Genomic DNA, 16,155 nt, shown 5'->3' on the forward strand with positions numbered 1-16,155 from the left:
AAAAAAAAAAAAAAAAAAAAAAAAAAAAAAAAAAAAAAAAAAAAAAGGAGAAAAAATTTCCCATTGAATATTTGCTATTCTCCTTTTCCCCATGTTGTTCTGTGGAGGCATACGGAAAGAGAGAGAAAAAAGTACTTTTCTCTTTTTTTCTTTTTCTTCCGAGGCATTTGGTATTTTTCCTGAAACGGGGTGCTGGAAACACCTCATCACTGAGGGCTACTGGGCTGAGATCTGCTCATCCTCACACCAGGGTGAACAGCAGGGATTCAGCTGAAGTCATCCAGAATGCTCTGGCAGGAAACTCCCCTCGCCAGACGCGGGGTCAGCCCGACTGAGCCAAGCTCCTCGCCAGGGCCAGCCAGGGCCCGAGCCCCAGTGCAGGTCACAGAATGGGTATAAATGGATGCAGGGCAGAGACAACATAAACCTCTATCAGCTTTCCCTGTGAGACAGTCATAGAAGTGCTGCAACTCAAACGCTGGAGAGAGGAATTGTGGGGGGGCAAAGCCAGCACAAGCAAAAAACCCTACCAACACAAGTGTGTGATAGTGGCCAAGATAAGAGAGAATCAGGACAACATATATTAATTTGGTACTTATTTTCCCACATACTTGTGTCTGATGTGTAATTCTACCATTTAGGTCACTGCTGGATTTAGCCCGATGGGTTTGAACAATTAATTATTTTGAACAATAAAACTATTCCATTTTCAAAACTGTATTGAGCAGTAGATTAGTTCTAGACTAAATAATTTAACTACAGATCAGTAGTAGGTGTTTTTTCTGTATTAAGTTGGCATATCAACGAGCAGATATTACTTTTTAGCCTTTTAATATCCTTAATAATTTATAATACTACATTATAAACTGGGTGGACAACCATCACCTTGGAACACTACAGCCAACACCTCAAAATTTAATCTCTTTTCCAAAGAGCCTTGTTCAATCTTTTAAATGATCAACTACATGGAGAAAAGAAGAAATGTAATCACAAAAGACTAAGAAAAGCAAGCTGCTTAACTCTGTGAGCATAAGCTCTCAGGTTGCTTGACTTTAAGCAAATGCTATGCCTTGGTTTTCCCATCTCCACATAACAATGGCACCTAATTAATCGATTGCTATAAAGACCATGCAGTTATTTATCAAATACTTTTCAGCAGACTACTTGAGGCAGACACTTCAAATGATTTCTCCTTAAATTCAAAGAAATCTGTGCTCAGGTATTCTGTTAAATCCAGAAGTGATTCATCCTGTGCCTCAGTTTCCTCTGAAGCTAAGTGCTGAAACTATGACCCCCTTACTTCACAGAAATCCAGGGAAAGCTGAGTCATTAGCAATTACTCAGTAACTGCAACTCCTTGGAGAGGAAGTCTTGGAGAATGCAGTAACATCACATACTACGGGTAACTGAGGCAGAAGAGACCCAGAGCTCACACTGTAAGAAGTTTTGAGGTTCATCATATCAGAACCAAAAGGATCTGATATCATCCTTTTGTGCAGAGCAGCAGCATCTGGGAACAGGGAGGATATGTTATGCTCCACTTCCAGGGGAGAGAGAAGGGCTTCAGACTGCTCTGTCCCACACCACTTCTCATTCACAGTGAGAACTGCAGGATGCTTCTGCTCTGAAGAAAACAGAGGCACCACACAGATGCCTGCTTTCTAAAAGGAAATGCAAGAGTAAGAAGAAGGCGTGGACGAAGAAGGAAGGGCATATTTTCAGAGGAGGGAAAACCATCAGACTTCTGGCAGTGGCCAAATTACTTTCCAGAAAAGGAGAATACTGGAGATACATCAACAAAATGGGCTGCTGAAACATCATAATAAGGTTCAATGGATCATCTTAAGGGTCAGAAATTATCAGTTTGGGTTACAGAAGCGTGCAATTGGCCAGCTGCACTAAATGTGGCCTTTACCTTCTTGCAGTGCTTACATGGGGACAGATTGAAATCAAAGCACTGGAGGTTAGTTCTGATATGCAGAAGAGAAACTTGTCCTCCCATTTATTATTGTTATGAGGTCTGAAACACTGCAGATGGAGGACTTGTCATTCAAGAAGACACAGTGTACATTATGGAAATAAACTGGAAGCACAGTTAAAGGTTAGCAAGTCTTTTTCCCTCCAGCTGCCATTGATACTAATGAAGCCCACTCTTGCATGGGTAAAAGAAAGAAGAGTTAACGTCACTTTCTTTTCTCTAAATTCTCAGATTTGACAACTAACAGGCTACCATATTTCCCTAGGAAAAAGGCCTGTTTTTTACTTAAAAGCTCTAAAAGTATACAGAGAAAGTAATTTTCAAGGTCAGAGGGTTGTTTTGACATTTAAGAAATACTAAAACAGATTTTGACTTTTAAATTTGTAAACCAGAACTACTTCCTGACCTGAGAGACAATCTGCCAAATTTCTAGCTGACCACAGGCTCTTCAGGGTAAGCTACAATTATCAGATATATTATTTTGTCTGCATACACACTTCTGTGATTTTAAAACAAAATGTTGATCAACTTTAATAGAACACAGTTTTTGAGACCCTTCACACAAGAAACACACACTCCCTTCTCACAGTAACCAAAGAGACAATCTTCTCTTTAATAACTGCTTTGGTACAGTATTTTGCTTACTACTGGAGAACTCAATTGCTTAATATACTAATAAAAAATGAAGGGAAATAGAAACATTTCAGCACACAGAAACCAAAAACCTCCTTTTATTTTACAGCAAGACTTTGATCCTCCCACCAATCCTGTTGCAATACAAACCAATTTCTTTTAAGGCTACATCTGACAAACCAGACTTCTATGAGATTGCGAAACTCTGCTAAATCCCTGGGCAAACTGTAAATGGGAGGAGGGAAAGGTTCACAGATTCACAAATAGCCCATATATGCAGGTGGACCACATATACATAGGTAGCACAACCTTGCTGTGCAAGCTCAACAAAGCTTTAGTTTTAAAGGGTCATATTGCTGTTTAATACACGCAAGAGATTGCACTGCTTCTCCTTGCAGCCTCTTTCTCTCACAACCCATCCTGCCTACCGCTGTGGCTCCATTTGTGCAAAGTGGGCTGTAAAATAGTTATGTTATTTAAAGTGGGAGAGGCTGTACTTTCTGCCTTGCCCCTCATGCCAAAACAGCCAAACTAATTTTGCTGTTTCAATCAGGTAGGAAAAATGAAACTTTGAATTGTTTCTCTCTATACTTTTTTTTTTTTTCAGTGATGAAGTCTGAAAAGTTTCAGCCAAAACTGGCAACAACTTAAGATGCAGTCCAGCAAAGGCAGCTATGCTGAAATAAAAAAGCCTGCTGGAGTGCAGTGGGAGTAAAGAGGATGCTGCAAAGCTTCTGCTGCTTCCTAAATGCATCCCATATGCACCTGTGCTATTTAAATCATGCCAATTCTTGTATAGACTATAAGGGGAAATACTTTCCAAGACTGTATACTAGATTTGTTTGTCCTGCTTCAATCAGAGTTCAAATGTAATTGCATTTTATCTTCTATTTGTTGTTTTTGTGTTGTTTTGGGGGGTTTTTGTTTGTTTTGTTTTTGTTTTTTAAGTTCTGTTCATAATAGTTAACAGAAAAACAGAGAATTTGCCAGCCTGCAACTCTGTTATACTCAAAGTGCCCTTAGCATTACAGGATGTACCTTTTTCTCTAGGAAAGGATTTATCTTCAGCAGACTAACCAACTTGCTGACTTCTGCCTTTTAGTAATTCTTTTCCTCTTTTCTCTATCCAGTCATCTCAACATATCATCCTCTAGCCAACAAATATTTTAAAATCATACAGCCTAAAAGATGATTCAGGAAAGCAAGAACTGATGAGTTCTAATAAAAAGATCCACGAGCCTGGCACTTCCTGGTGCACAGGATATGCACATACAAGAAGGAGAGAGATGCGTAACAACACTGCTCAGCAGTTGAGTTTTTTTAGGTACAAGAACTGCAAAACACTTAAACATGGTAATGGAGAAGTTTTGGATCAGATAATGATTTGTGAAGCTGAGGAAGTGATACTGCTAGCAAAATGAGAAGAGTGTCATTTCCTTCTAATGCCCAGTTAAAGGCTGGCTTAGGCTGTGATTCTGGTTTTGGCAGGAGTACAAGGACAGCTTCTTGTGAGAGCCACTGCAACACTAGACACCTCAAAGTGGAAATGATAACAGGAAAACAAAACTGAGGCTGTTCATGAGCAAGATGGTCAATATATAGGGCACAAAGCCAAAACTTTTGAAAAGCTGAGAAAAGATTGATGACATCCTGCATTTGCTGAAGGAATTTGTGGAGTTAGGTGCTCCTAGCTGGCTAAATTGAAGTTTTTTCTTCCTGTGAATGCATAGTTTATGTGCACAGATTAAATCTAACCAAATCTGGGGCTACTGCAAATGTGCCTGCAAAGATGGAAATGTCTCATGATTACCATTTCTCAAGGAGCTCAGATCAACCGTGCTTAGAAAATGAAATTATATTTATGTCCCACTGAAAATATCAGCACCAAACCCTTAACCTAAGGTTGCTACTGAAAATCTGCATGATGCACAAGGCAGCACTGAGTCTTGCTCTTGCTCCCAGAATTGGTGATTCTGCACAGTTAAAAAAGTGAAAGCCATAAAAGCCTGTTTAGTTGGAAAAGTAAGAAAATGACACTCTGAACCTTGACAAGGAGTGGGCTTGTTAGGTTAGAAAAGATCTCTACAAAACCTCTGATAACATCTGGACTTCAAGAGGAATGGTATTCTGGTGAGTTGGGTCACAGTTGTCACCAACACATAGAAGAAACTGAAGTGCAACAACAGGAGATCAAGTGATTTTCTCAGCACTGGATGGAGTTTTACAGCTAGGGTTAAAGTAAAAAATCCATGTTTTTCGTCCCATTAGCAAACCACAGGCTCATATTGCTTTCACTACAAACAGATTTCCCTTCACCATACTGTACTTTTCTTCTTGCTGACTGTTCAGTGTGACCATCCAAAAACACTCCTATTTGTGTTATTTTTCACACACACCACCCTGAAAAAAAATTCACTATGAAAGAAGAGCAGTTTCCTCCAATACAGCTCAACATCCAAACTAAGCAGCAGTAAAATTGTATTTATTCAGTGACTGAGGTTTCAAACAGTAAAGTGATTGTTACTGAGTTATAGACTGAACCATGCACTGAAAAAGACCCCAGAATAGGTTTCTGGTGACAGCTCTCTCACCCTGACAGTCCTCAGGAGCACTGGGGGAGAAGGAGGAGTGTACGTACACATCTTACTGGTGTTGATATTTGAATACGGCCAAGCTTCACAATCACAGTAGTCAGAATTTGTCAGACTTTGCCTTTGGGAATGAAGTGGGGAGACAGAAAGAAGGGAGGTGGATATCTGAGCCCAGTGCATGTGTGTGAGCGAGGCTCTTCACCTGCAAGTTGGGTGTGCCTGAAATGCGAGTCAGAAAGAGAGGTAAGCCAGGAGCTCCCCAACGCCAAGTGGGCTCTCACGCTGCCAGGCTGAGTGATCCAAAGGCACTGCTGCTAAATGTGATCTTCTTCTCTTTCTGTGTAAAGTCTGGCAAGCCTTCTACCTTTCTCTATGTCTTTGTTTTCCTGTTTGAATATGTGGTATTCCAATGAAATATAAATATTAATATTTGATTAATTCTCATCTACAAAGCTTAGTTCCCTAAAGTCTAGGACAGATCTTTGAAATCCTTGAAAAACTATATAAATACAAATCCTTTTATTTTTATAGCATTACATTAAGGACTGTACAGTGGAAGTTGATGAATTAAATAATCTCTGTCTATATTTGCTCATACCTTTGTGAAACTGTTACCTTTTCAGCTGCTATTTCTCATACCTTGTCTCAATTCAGAAATGTCATTTTTGGTAAAGTTTTGCAAAAACCCATTCAGCTGCTCTTGAGTCATCCAAGTATGTAAAAAACAGTTTCCAGCTGTTAAGTTTTCCATAAGCTTTTTTTTTCTCAAACATGCTTGTATAATTATAACACAGCTTTGTTTTAAAACATCAAGCTTGACACGTACATAGTCCTGAAAGAGAAGAAGCTGCACTGACATGTTTGAAACCATTTAGTTTTGAAATGGTTTTGAAATATTTTGAAATAGTTTTGAAATATTTACCATACTAAAATATATTTATTTTCTTAAATATTCTCCCAGACACTGACCTATGCTTTTCTAACGGTAGACAGTGAATTGTGTACATGACCAGTAAAAAAAAAAAAAAAAGAAAAAAATATATTTTTTTAAATAAAAGACACTATTTTTGCAATCTGTGATTGAGCTGGAACAGGGAGGACTGGGAGACACTGTTTACATTGGGAGCAAGGTCAGACCTGCATGTGGGGCACTCTGCATACATACACACATGCGCTCTGGAAGAGCATGGCTAAAGCTCTAGCCTGGTGTTTTCACAAGACCTAGCTTAGCTGCACGCACTCCAGAGAGGCTGGTAACAGCTGGACACCCACACTCTTCAGCCTTGTCTGCTGGCAAGTGGCTCAAGGTCACTATCTCCAAGCCCAGGCCAGTCACCACGAATTTTAATGGTTGGTGAACTAATAGCCAGAAAACACGAAGGTGGCACAGTCTGCTTTCAAGATCATGCTTCAAGTACTAGTAAAAAGCTATGATTATCTACTTGCTAAAATCCTTGGAACTGGCACTTAAGGTGGGACAAGGACATCCTTTCACCTTGCCCATAACACCTGGCACTCTGCTGTGATGGCCGGAGCTTTCCATAAAGATTCTGAATTTAATTTAGTGTTCCATACTTCTAAGGTTTTAATTATTGACTATTTGCATTTTGGTATAGAATGACATCAAATCAGACAGAGATGATTCCTCATTTATATTCAGCCTAGACGGAAACGGACTGACATGATACTAAGCAGTTATGAATCAGCCATTTCACAGAATCACAGACTGGGTAAGGTTGGAAGGGACCACACTGGGTCATCTGGTCCAACTTCCCTGTTTAAGCAAGGTCATCCCAGAGCACATTGCCCAGCATTGCATCCAGATGGCTCTTGAATGTCTCCAGTGAGGGAAACTCCACATCATCTCTGGGCAACCTGTTCCAGTGCACCGTCATTCACACAGCAAAGATGTCATATTCGGGTGGAACTTTCTGACTGTTGCCTCTTGTCCTATTGCTTGGCACCACTGAGAAGAGCCTGCCTCCATCCTCCTGACACTTTCTCTTCAGATAGTTACAGATACTGATGAGATCCCCTCTCAGTCATCTCTTCTTGAGGCTGAACAGACCCAGCTCCCTCAGACTTTCCTTGTAAGAGGGATGCTCCAGGCCCTTAATCATCTTTGTTGCCCTCCACTGGCCCTGCTCCAGGAGCTCGATGTCTCTCTGTACTTGGGAGCCCAGAGCTGGACACAGCATTCCAGATGTGCCTCACTAGGGCTGAGTACAGGGGCAGGATCACCTCCCTTGACCTGCTGGCAACACTCTTCCTAATGCACCCCAAGATACCTTGGGGCCTTCTTGGCCACAAGGGCACACTGCTGTACTTATATACCTTGATAACATTCCCTCTCAGTCATCTCTTCTGCAGCCTAAGAAGGCCCAACTTCCTCAGCCTTTTTCATAAGAGGGATGCTCCAGTCCCCTAATCATATTTAGAACTCACTTCATTTAATCTGTAATATTCCAGGTTCTAATGTCTTAGAGGAATAAGTGTTGGTTTTGAGAATATTAGTGAAGGCTGAAACAGCAGCTGTAGTCTGATGGATTACTGGATTACATGGGTTTCACTCTCAGAACTAATTTTTTATATGACAGTGTAAAGGCATACGAGACTTTGCATGAACACTGGCCTCAGCATGAACTCTTCTGTCAGGCTATAGGAACTCCTTCTAAAGATGCAAAAGGGAAGTCACTGCATTTATATGTTTTTATATGAGACTCAACTGTGCTGATTTGTACAGACAAGAAGAGACTCCATAGCTGTTTCTCATTCAGAGTAAATAACAGTACCTCCTGCTCTTGCCTTTCCTGGAACATTATCTTCCTACCATGCAGGTGTGAGTCCACAGAAACCACCAATGTCAGTGACATGATAGTGAATCTGAGAAGATCACTTCACATGATAGTGAAGTCTGAGTAATCTGAAAGTAGAAGATACATCTTCCTTACCTTACACAGCACGTGCTTTTATCAGTACACCTATAACTCAGTTGTATGTCCACTACCTTGAGAGGCTTTCTGAACATGTTTCAAAACACACCAAACATACAAGCAGTGCTCAACAAAAAAATGTCACTAGAATACACTTACAGGGAAAAAAAGCAGTTCCTATCCATTGCACTGTCTTCTCTCGGTACTATCTGCCTTGGAAAGCCCACAGGTAGGGATCAGTAAGAGGCCCTACTGTAAGCAAGGGCAGAGGTAACCTTAACTCTAAATTTCCTGAGTTTAGTGAGATTAAAATCTAAGTCATCATATCCCATTAACACACTTTGTTGTGCATACAGAACATGGTCTAGGCAAGTGTATTGTTTCTAAAGGAAAAGATATGCCATCAGGTAAATAGGTGTCATTTGGCATTGACATTTTGGCAACTCTAAGCTAGATTATTCAGTTCTAATCAATGTTACTGGATTTTGAAACCCACCAACATAACAAAGAATTGGAAAAAGCAGTAGAAAAAATCCAGACAAGCTGTATGTTATGCTATATGCTCTACTATTCTGAGTTTCAGTGTCAAGACAAAAGAAGAGTAAGAGTTTGCTATTCGGTAGTTGTAATAATCAAGAGATGATCTGCCAGACGCACTCTTTAAGGGGCTCTGTCTGTCTGGACCAGGTAAATGCTGCAATACACAAAGGACTTCACACACAGAGAAAGAAAGAGTTTTCATGGACAATGATGCAGCCTTCTTAATTAAGATTTTCATTACTGATACATACATTAAGGTTTTGCTAATGCAAGTGCCCAAGCACTCTCAAGTGCAGGTAGATGTCTCTGATTCTATCTCTAGAAATCTTTTTGCACATCATTGCAAACATTCACCAGCCAAGGCTCAAAATCAGCTCACCTGCCCTTTGCTATAATGACAATGAAAAATAAAAAATTATATTTTATTTGTCTGACAGATGAGAACTTAGCTTTTGGCAGACATGAAAGTGAATAGGCTTTTGCAAGGCTGTGCTACAGCGTATTGAAACTGATTCTGATCTCACACCTGTTTGATGTTGATGTAACATCAGGATCTTCACTAGTATGAGTGCAGCAAATGTTGAAGGAAAAATAATGGAAGAGGCATGTAGGTAAATGGAAAATTGGATAAAACAAAACATGAGTTTGCCAAACGTAGTCTGTAGTAGACTATCCTGATCACTTTCTTTGATAAGATAACTGATTATCCAGACAAAGGAAATGCAGTAAATTTAATTTATCAGTAGAGCATTTGATAGAGTATCACAAGGGAAATTATGAGTTTAGATCAAGATTTGAAAAAGGACTGTAAGGTGAATAAACGCTTACCTGAAGGGGGAATGGAATAGCAGTGAAGAAAGAATTACTGGGCAAGGTGAAGGCTATATATCCATAATTTTTTTAGTTAAAAAAATAGCATTTTCTATCTGATCAGATTTGGGTGGAGTAGGTAACATTTCTTTACGAGGTGCCTCAAAGGGAGGGGCCATAGATTAGGAAAAAAGTGGGAGCATGCTTAACAGCCATAAAGGGATCAATCAACCTCAATAAATTACTCATTAGCAATATTTAGGCTGCATTCATCTGTAATGTTTTAATATTACTTCTATAGTTCTGTTCTTTGGGAAGTTCACAGATGCTACAACTCTCAGCATTTTACTTGTACGGTTGAATCAAATATCTAGTTCAGTTTTCAAATATTCTTATTCCCAAAACAGGATGGCCATTCATCTGCAAAGTCTGTTTGCTGAACACCTTAGATCTCGTTGGAATGCTGGACCCTGTCTCCCAACAAAATGCTGCTGGATAAGGTGTGGAGGAGAAATACCTGGTGAACAGAAGTACTTACAAAATCATTGCCTCTCCCTGAACATGCTACATACTTTTCTTGATCTAGTCAGGCTATGACATATTGGGAATTTCTTCAATAGCAAAAACTGAGCTGCCCACCAGCAAGGCGATGGTGTTGCCCTGGCACACTGCATGTACCCGGATGATGTGCATCAAAGCACAGCCATGCCAGGATAGAAGGCAAAGACAGTGCTACAGAAGTCACAGTAAAAGGTATCAATGTGAGATTAATTTGCAGCCTCCAAAATAAATGATCTGACAATCTATTTTCAAGAAGTTAAGAAAAAACATAGGATTTTTGACAATCTTCCCTGAGGCATGCCTCAGTCTAGAGGTATTTCAATGACTAAGACTGTTACCTTTCCATTAAAGTTCACTGGAAGAAAAGCTGCATCTCTGTTATAGCCTTCTGTGGCAGAACTGAATTATCTAATGTTGGGACTAGACCATGCTAAGCATGTATGGACATTCACACAAGAAATTTGCCCTAAAACCCATAACTTGAAGGATTTTTTAAGTGTAAAAATTGAAAACCAGTGTCTGAAACACTTCATTCTTTGGGTTTGATTATATGCTGATCACGCACAGTAGGTTTCCTTCACAACCTTCAGTGCATATTGCAGACCATCCAGAATGTAACATATTATTTTTTGTCTTTCATGCAAAAGTGGATTTACTACAAAAAGTGAAATGTAATTAATCCCTTTTACAGACATCCAGGATAAGTGAATACAGAAAAATATGAAATTTAAATACACATCCAGATCTAAATGTTGCAACTGATCCTTACTTTGGTGATTGAGAGAAGCAGGAATACTTCTGAATTGTATGCTATTTGAAGTTGGGATTCCAATTTTGTCCCTGAAAAGTCAAGCTGTTTAAGAGTATGCTTAAAAAGCTAAAACATTAGAAAACAGCATTCAGAAAACTGATATAGATATTCTATTAAACTTAAAACTCAGTTTGATGGAATGGGAGAGAGTGAGATCTATTCAAATCCAAGCGCATTTCCTTTCGGTGATGTGCAAAAATCTAATATCTTGGGCATGCAAACATATGAAATGAAAATATTACCTGGGGGGCTGAATTTGTGAACCATATTCAGCATGATATTATCCAAAATGATGGAAAACAGCAGCATCGAACTTCAGAGGAAGGAAACATTATTTCTTAATACACTGTGAATCTTTTATGTCTAAGAGTTCCCATTCCCACCAAGAGGTAAAACAGCCTTCATGAAGCACGGCCTGAAGACTCACAAGTGTTTTGACATGTTACGTAGTAATGGCACACAAATGAACTACATGACAGATGACTTTCACTTCTTTTTTAAGTGGGAGAGGTGGAAAGGAAAAGGAGATGGAAGAGGTACTCTTTCAAGCTCATTTTCAACCATGGTGTTTCACACAGAGGACATTCAGCATGAATATGGACACATGGTCACGCATTTAGACCTCTGTGAGTATTCATATTTTGGTGCCAGTTTCAACAGCCAAATCTATGGTGCCTTGATCAAGAGATGACTTTTGCGAAACCACGTATTTCTGGATACTGTGTTTCACAGTAACCACTCCTCTAAGTGCAACTTGTTCTTGGCACCATTTTTACCTTATATCTGGTGTGTACATTCTCTGGGGAGAGATATACAACATGATGCTAAAGCACGGTGCATCAAAGAGGATTTCTGCACTAGGAGAAGGACTGAACAATACATTTCAGAAAAGACAGAGAGGTATTTGGTGATATAACTGTAGAATAGCAATGTGCTTGCCAAAGTTGAAAGATAATTTACCAGAAATGCAAAGGGAATATTCTGAAAAATTCTGCCACACTCTGTAGTTGTTCCCATTTTGCACAGTGATTTTGACCTAACAAACTCGTCTGTCTTAATATTTTGACGGTTGGTGTTCAAACTGCTGTAGGAAATGCTGCTACTGACTCAGAAAGGTGATCTTTTCCATCCAAAAATAATAAATTATGCCAGCGTAGGGTAAAACCACTTGGAACAACTGCATTTCCTTTCTGTCCCCTTCTTTTTTTCTAGCTAAATCTAAAATATTACTCTCCTAGAACTGTCTAGTTAAAGCCCATTTTTTTTCTGCCATACTCCGTAATATTTCAAAAAAAAGCTAACAATCAGTACATAATATTACACTAAGTAAGCGAAAAATAACCCAGAACAAAGAGACTGCTAGTGTGCATTATGGCAGAAAGGTGTGACATTTTCAGCTGTCATGCTGGCCAATCTTAAATTCAATCTCATCCAGCTTCAGTGGATGTATTATAGGCATTGCAATTAGAAAGCAGGTTGCAGACATGCCTCTGTTGTAATCCACATATCAAGTTCACAGCTATGTGCAGCCATTATTACCTGCTAAACTATTTGAACATCAACACTTAAATTAATGCTTGAATGAAAAATTGGTACCAAATTTGCCCCCTTTTTTTAACCTGGCTATGTCTCTGATTTTCTGGATACCGGGTCTATTTTTATCACAGATTTTTTAGAACAAAACCATGAATATTACCAGATTTGTTTTAAACAAGGAGGGGTTTTTTTCTATATACATCTATTGCTTAATTCTATTTAATTGCTCTGTATTCAGATAAATAATAAAGTTGTGTCACATTTTCAAGAACATTCATCCCAAGGTGTACTCCCAGATATACAGTTTGATTTCTATAAACACATCAGAGTAGAATTTCAGCTCCATTGCCATTTCAAGGCTGTTTCACCAGTTCTCTCATTTGCAAATGCCAAATAAAGTGCCTCTGCCCATGTTGTTTTCTTTTTTGGAACATTCCCTTCCTTCAGGAGACACATAAAAGCTGGGGAAATAATATTCCATTCCTGTCTCAGATTGCTGCGTAGGTGACCATTCCCTTCCAAAACCTCCTTATTTTCAGCTGCAGATAAACTGATGCTTCTGGATAATTTGCATGTCTATTTATTACATTAATTATGATAATTCTTGAAAAATGCTAACTCTTGAAAGCTGTTGTAAACATAAGGCTTATTACATGTAGACTTTTTTTGGCATTTTGCAAATGTTCATTTCTGATTTATGAATAAGTTTGACCTGGAGGTTATTATCCTCCTCCAAAGTAAGGGGAGAGCTACTTAAGAAACCTGAGAAAAGATGCCTCCTCCCTGTTCCTGATGTAGCAATCACTGTTGCTGTTCCTCATCTGCCAAACAGCACTAAACACATGAAGTAAATAAAGGGATTCAGAGGGTGCTAATTAGTTGCTATTTCATGATGATGGTTCATAGTGGTAACAGATGACAGTTTGGTGGTGAACAAGTACCAACAGCAGGGACATATACATAGATATCAAAGACTGAGGATCATCATGCCTGAAAAAGTGAATACATATTCTCAGAAACTGGCAACTGGCAGGCTGGAATACTGCTGGGTGTCTTTTGACATACAAATCACTGACCATATGATGGATGGTTCTCATAACTATGATGAGATCAGTAAGATGCTGCTAAGCTTCCCTTAGGTCATCATTACTTGACCAAATACGTCTTCATGAAGCTGGGGAATAAATGGCACTTCTTGCACTTTTTTCCTTCCCTTTTTTTTTTTTTCCCTCCCTCCTCTTTCTTTTTAAACTAGGATGTCAAATAACACAAATTAGAATCAGTCAGTGCTGAATCTGATAGGAATGATGCTGGAGCTCAGCAACTCAGTTATATCAGAAACGTATTTCAAAACAATGCACAGATGTTCATGGAATTAGGTTAACATGTCCTGCAACTTCCTCGTATCTGGATCACGCTGATGCACTTCTGATTTGCACTTACCAAAGCTAACAGCAGATATCTCTTCAATATTATATGGGTTCCATCTGAATGGGTAGTGCTCTGGAAGTAAAGAAGTGTCCTACTGTAGCTATCTGTCCTACTGTAAAGTGCTGTTGATACTGCTACACGCTGCTGACATCATGAGTGAAAGGTTCAAGATTGGTTGGAAGACTTCTTCCATGAAAAGGATGATTTTTGCTGAAGAATACACCTGCTTCTCTCAAAGTCCTGAGGACATTCGAATGGAGCAGAGATTAATCGTGTTCCTCTTAAGTGGGAATACAGTTTAGGGGAAAAATCCATGAAATCCTTCCACCTCCAAAACCCTGATGCCATATAATCAGACATACACTTGTGTAACCTTGGGGAGGAGAATAAAGACTAAGTCGTCAGCAAGTCGTGGGTAGGGATACGAAAACAGAGCCCAGGTGCTAGACACTGAGGCAGAGGGCAGAACAAATCTGTTGTCTCTAGAACAGAAACATGCTTGAGAGGTACCATTAACAACTTCTAAAGTAAAAAATGTCCCAATTATACTTCTTCTGTTACCAAAAAGAACCCAGACTATCAGTGGCCTGAAGGACCTGACTTCCAGACAGAAAGGAGAGAACCAGTACAAACAAGACAAATTCTACGCACATGCCTGAAATATAGCAGGGCTCCTATGGAGCTTGCTAATTTGGGAATGGAGGAGCACTTTCCTGGCTGTGGAATAAGCCTAACTTAAGGAAGCAAGAGAGCATGTGACTCGTTTTACATGTCAAAAAACAAAGGCAGGCCGATAGGAAACAACCTACGGATGGTCACACAGCAAAGCACTGTTAAAGAGGGATTTCAGCTCCGAGTTTCCACATGCCTGCCTACCATGAAGCCAGCTTGCTGCTTCCACATAAAGTGCCTTGCCCTGCAGAGGTAGAACAATGATAAACTGGTGCCTTTGCGCAAATGTTGAAGGCACATGTTCTCTGCCACAGACAAACGGCTTTGCCACTGCTGCAGGAAGCGTTTCACAAGCGGTGCTAACGCTTCACGTCCCTAAGTATCATTAATGCTTCTTATTGATATTATGAAGTTCTGCAACAAAAATAATGGGATTTGTCAGGGGCTGTTATAAACCGCCCCTGCTGGATAAATACATAATACATGATGGCAAAGGTCTGATGGGCCCTTAATCAATTGCCTTTCTGAGTCAAATAAATGTCACACGAGACGTAAGCCATGTTACGTTCTGTGGGTGCCTCTGCTCCCCTCATCTCACAGGTCTGACACCGCCACAGGGAGCTATGGACGCACACGGACTCCTACTTATTTGTAGCAAATATATCAGAGCAAAACTGGAACAGCATGTTGTAAATTACAGATTCGGGACACCTTATAATGAAAGGCAAAGGGGAAAAAAAGAAATATGGGGACACCATAGGCATGATAGGTCAGCTCAAATACATCTCCTTGGGAGCTGGCATTGTCATACCACCTTTTGCAGCCACTGCAGCGTATCTCATCTTTCTGCCCACAGGGCAGGGTAGAAGGGGCTGTGTCATTACTTTCTGCACTGCAAAAGTAGTGGGTCAACTTTAAATGTTAAAGTCACATATTTTAGGTCTAGAATCAGGAAAAGAAAGCTCTTTCATTGTTTCAGTATGCACCTGAAAAAAATATGAACGTCCATTTGCACTTTAGCATCTCTTTGAAGAAATTCCAACAATCAAAACACTGCTTGAAATTAAATTTACAGATTTTCAGGTTGACTTCCAAATATGAAAGAGCTATTTTTCTTACTGTGCTATGCTTTTTTTTTTTTTTTTTTTTAAATTCCGGGCAGCACTTTTACAGTCATCTACTTTCTTCTCTGAACAGGTAGGAGACATGAATTTAAATTGCAAAATGGAGATCTAAAGTAGCACAAAGTCTAGGCATATTTGGACGTGGAGTTCTAAACCAATTTAAAAGCCCTCATTATTTTTGGCATTCACTAAATAGCTTCACCTTGGACATCCCAAAACAGTGGTTTAAAATGCTGGACATTTGAAAAACTTTGGTCTGTCTTTATTTAACTATGGTAAATATTATGAAGTGGTAGTGCTATATTTCCCTTTATATTGCAACAAGAAGAGTCATTGTTTTAAAAGCACTAGATTTCACTGCCAATATGTATGAAGGAATCCCAAAAAAATGTGCGTTTTTGTTCCAAATGCGCAAAATCATCATGTGTCAGAACCTGACAAAATTAAAACTCAAATGATAACAAACAAACACTCCCAAAGGTTCCTTATTCCCCCAAAAAGGAAAAAACAAAACTTAAACTATGAGATAATTCAT

At 39.4% G+C, this 16,155-nt stretch overlaps 1 protein-coding gene across 13 annotated transcripts in view; it reads right to left on the minus strand.

Moving 5' to 3' along the window:
* Positions 1 to 16,155, minus strand: part of ZBTB20 (zinc finger and BTB domain containing 20) — a 502,030-nt gene that overhangs the window by 124,043 nt on the left and 361,832 nt on the right. The window lies entirely within an intron of this gene.

Source organism: Empidonax traillii, unplaced genomic scaffold (assembly GCF_003031625.1).
Source record: "Empidonax traillii isolate 1590-97213 ecotype Southwest subspecies unplaced genomic scaffold, ASM303162v1 scaffold46:size3806547, whole genome shotgun sequence".
Taxonomy (NCBI): Eukaryota; Metazoa; Chordata; class Aves; order Passeriformes; family Tyrannidae; genus Empidonax; species Empidonax traillii.